At 44.2% G+C, this 4,471-nt stretch overlaps 1 pseudogene; it reads right to left on the bottom strand.

Moving 5' to 3' along the window:
• Positions 1-614: 614 nt before the first annotated feature.
• On the bottom strand, positions 615-4,042 carry LOC109751389 (uncharacterized; annotated as a pseudogene).
• Between the last annotated feature and the right edge of the window lie 429 nt (positions 4,043-4,471).

Raw genomic sequence — 4,471 nt, 5'->3', positions numbered from 1 at the left:
AATGCTTGGCGGCCGACGTATTTAGTCGATTATTTTAGCTATCTTTGCCTGGGGGAAAATCATTTTGGTCTTGGAAATCAGCTGCAATTCAATAGTTGCGGATTCGTGGAAGTTGTTGCTTAGATTTCGATATTATATTACTTATGTTGCGTGCCATGTTCTAGGGCGGTGCTCTGCCCTCAAATCTAAAGCACCGCAAATGCATTTCATAGGCAACCAATCGGGAAGGAAACTCCTCCTGCCCCCTCTTCTCCGCCTTCTCCACCAAGGCGGCTCACGCTCTACAGATCAACCAAAGCGAGCTATCATTTCTGATTATCTTTTGGACAAATTGATTTATTTTTCTGAGAATCAGATTTTGGGTAGGCTGCTTGTGCACCAAATTCTAGTATCTGCACATGGAAAGTGTATACTCTGCTAACAAGCAGCCTGACTTTACTACCTCAAGTCTTATTGTACGCAAAAGAAACATATGTTTGTGATTATTCTAGCGTTTTTAATCTGATCCGAAGCATTTTGTTTTAGATATAAACAAATAAAATTGGATCTTTCTGCTTGCAAAAGCGATTATAAGAAAAAATAGAAAAAAAAATGAAACTCTCTGCAACTTATGGTTTACTGAAGCATGGAGAAATAATGTTACCTCCATGTGTACAGTTTTGATAATGGGAAAACAATTACACTGCTTGATTTATGAATCTACTATTATTGCACAACACCATGGTTCTGTATTTATTGGATACAGTTGTAAAGCAACATACATAGCTCTAAGAACATACATGGTTCTATTAATAATTTTTTTAGTATGCATGATCATGTCTTGTGCCAGCCTGTTTATGCAACGCTGCTCTGAATTTCTTGAGTCGAGGCTTCTGGTTCTGCTCCATGCTCCCCTACGAACTTGAGGTATACATCTCTGATTGCGTGCATCTCCGATGTTGCATCACTTGTCAATGCTCGGTCACGAGGATGTTGCTTTGAGCAGGATATGCCAAGTCTCAAGACTAAAACCAATAACTCCTGAATTCTAATAATTGTAGTATTATTGTGTGGTCCGCTGTGCAACCACATTGTCGGGTCAACTATCTCCATGGTTCTATCTGGAAGAGCATCCTCGACAAACTTATGCAGACCCAATGAATCTCCGAACGTGCCTTCTGTTGGGCTTCTTCCCGTAAACATCTCAAGAAGCAATATGCCAAGGCTATAAATATCACCAGCTGTAGAGACTGCGGAGCCTTCTCCATACTCTGCAATTATGCAAAGTCTTGTGGTTAGCATGCCATACTCGAGTGAAAAGTAATAATAAAATTAGAAGAGTTTTAGTCACCTGGAGCAACATAGCCTATGGAACCTCTAAGTCCAGTTGAGCCATATGAAGTTTGCATCGCCTCACTTGTATTTTCTTGAAGGATCCTTGATATGCCAAAGTCTCCAACCCGGGCGCTCATGTCTTCAGCAAGAAGAATGTTGCTTGGCTTAAGATCACAGTGGATTACCAAGGGCTGACAGTAGTTGTGCAAATATTCTACTGCGTCCACAATATCGACAGCAATATCAAGCCTCTGGGCAAGGCCGAGCGTGTTGTTTGTAGTGGGATCTTCAGATGGTTGATGAAGCCAGCTATCCAAGTTACCATTGGGCATGAATTCAAAAACCAATGCCTTGAACTCTTGACCTTGCTGGTTGATGCTAGAACAAGAAGTAATGATCTTAATGAGACAACGGTGTCGTATCCTTCTCATAGCCTCACATTCAGCCTCAAAACTCTTTGAATACCTAGATTGACCAAGGTTAAACACCTTGACAGCCAATGTTCTTTCTTCATTGTCCAAAACACACTTATAAACCGCACCATAACTTCCTCTCCCAAGCAAGTTGACTTCTGAAAATCCGTTAGTTCCCCTCAGTAATGCATGATAGGGGATTCTCTCGTACCGGTCATCTACAATTGAATTTCGTGCCAATATCTTCTGGCTTGGTTTGAGTTTCTTGCACAATATCCAAAGAAGAAGAATAACTGATAGAGAGAACACGATTACTCCAAAGGTTGCTAGAGAAATTACAAGAGACTTTGACATCCTTTTATTGTTCTTCCTTGTGGAGCATGGAGCCAGGTGAAGTTGAGATGTACCACCACACAAATTCACATTGCCAGCAACTGCTAAGTAAGTGATGTTTCTGAAAACACCTTCGTTTGGCACCTCGCCTTGCAAATTATTGAAGGATATATCCAATTTGTTCAATGATATCAAATTCTGTAGTACTAATGGGATTGTCCCTGACAAGTTGTTATGTGCTAGGTACAATTCCTGCAAGCTTCCTATGCTACCAAGGGCCTTAGGAATATTACCAGAGAACTTATTCATGTCCAGGTTCAATATACTGAGCCCCTTTATATTTGTCAGTGACCGAGGTATGCTTCCCTCAAAGAAATTGTTGTCTAAGAATATCTGTTCCAACACTATGCAATTCTGAATACTATCAGGTACCTTTCCGGACAACTGGTTTCCTGATAGACTCAGTTGGTTAAGGTTTCCCAAGTTACCAACTTCATTAGGGAGGGGTCCAGAAAGGGAATTGTATGACAAGTCCAAATACCAGGATAGGCTAATTAATTGGAAAATCTCTTTTGGTATTGAACCGTTAAGATGGTAATTCTTCGACAAATCAAGTGCATAGAGATTTTTCAAATCCCCCAGGCTTGCTGGAATTGGCCCCTCCAAGTTTGCATTACGTGCAGCAAGCGTATTTAACTTCGTAAGGTTCCCTAGCGACGATGGTATGAGGCCAGACAAGCTAGTATTGTACAATAATAGCTCAATCAAATTCTCTAGCTTACCAATGCCCTCTGGAATCACTCCAGATATGGAATTGACCGCTATCCCAAGTGTTTCCAGACCAACCAGATAATCCCTGAGATCATATTGCTACTTAAGCTTAAGGTCTGCAGAGTCGTTGAGAGGTTCACAATTGTACCCGGTAGTTGTCCTCCAAAAGAATTGAAGTTCAATGACAGTCGCAGTAGTTGGCTGCAGTTTGCCAGAGAAGTAATGAATTCCCACCCCTTGTTGTCATTGGCTTCAAGCTTATTGACTGCCAAATTCACTTCTTGAAGAGTGCCCAGCTTCCCCAACATGGGAGGCACGTATCCACTAAAGTTATTCTGCACGAGGCTAAGTCTTACAAGGGAAGACATGTTGGATATTGAAGAAGGGATGGTCCCCGTAAAGTGATTACCACCCGCGCCAAGATATCTCAACTTGGGGAACTTGCTTCCTATATCATCCGGAATGCTTCCGGAGAACATGTTTTGCCCTACATCAAATGTTTCCAGCAATGACCAGTTGTAGATAGAAGGTGGGAGCATACCATTGAGGAGGTTGTTGAAGAGACCGAAATATCGCATGCTCTGGATGCTGCCGAGCCCTGGCGGGATTGAGCCCACGAGCTGGTTATCGGCAAGGGACACGGCATGTAGATGGGACAGATTGGCCAATGACGTCGGGATGGGCCCTGTGAAGCTGTTGTTTCTCAGTGTGATCACTTCTAGGGATGTTAGCTTCTCGCCGAGCTCAGCCGGGATGGGTCCGCCAAGCGTGTTGTTGTCCAGTCTCATTTCTATCATGCGGACGCATGCGCTCAGGTTCGCAGGTATTGTGCCGGAGAAGGAGTTCGTGTCCAAGTAGAGCCACCGCAGGCGACGGAGACGGCCAAGGCTAGCCGGAATGACCCCATGGAACGAGTTGGATCTCAGGTTGAGCATCCGCAGGAATGTGAGGTTCCCGATGGCGGGTGAGAGTGGTCCGACAAGGCCGGTGCCATCCAATGTCAGAGCCACCACCCGCATTGGCCTCCGCTGGCTACACACCACGCCTTGCCAGCTGCAGAAGCCCACGCTGCTGTTCCAGGAAGCCAGCGAGCCGCCATGGCTGACCTGCGCTTTGAAAGCAAGCAGTGCGGGCTTGTCACTAGCGGTCGGCGTGGAGGTCATGAGTATGGCTAGAAATGACCACACGAAGCTAATGGCGATGGCCCTCATGGCGATGACATGCTACTCTTGGGTTGGTTGCTAGATTAGCAGTTACCTGTTCCATATATACTTGCTTACCTGGTCGGTCGTTCATGCTTCCTTGCCGTGTGCGTGCTGCAACTGGTGTGCTAATATTCCAGCAATGTCTACATCACTATTTTTCGTTTCTCAGAAATGATGTACATTACTAGCTAGATCCGAAACCTTAGCTGCAGATATCTCCAGAGGCGTCACCATTAATTAATTCGTTCATAACCTATACGGCATACCAACTGGAGATGACTATCAAAATTGTGCAGAGAGTTTTCTAGGGAGAATTTCGACCACCGTATATACTTGCTTACCTTGCCGTGTGCGTGCTTCAAGTGCTGTGCTAATATTCCAACAAATGTCTACATCGCTATTTATGTCCCTTCACTTTCATTGTTGGATCATTGC

The sequence above is a fragment of the Aegilops tauschii genome, chromosome 6 (assembly GCF_002575655.3).
Source record: "Aegilops tauschii subsp. strangulata cultivar AL8/78 chromosome 6, Aet v6.0, whole genome shotgun sequence".
Classification (NCBI taxonomy): domain Eukaryota; kingdom Viridiplantae; phylum Streptophyta; class Magnoliopsida; order Poales; family Poaceae; genus Aegilops; species Aegilops tauschii.
This window is presented reverse-complemented; position numbering and strand designations above follow the sequence as displayed.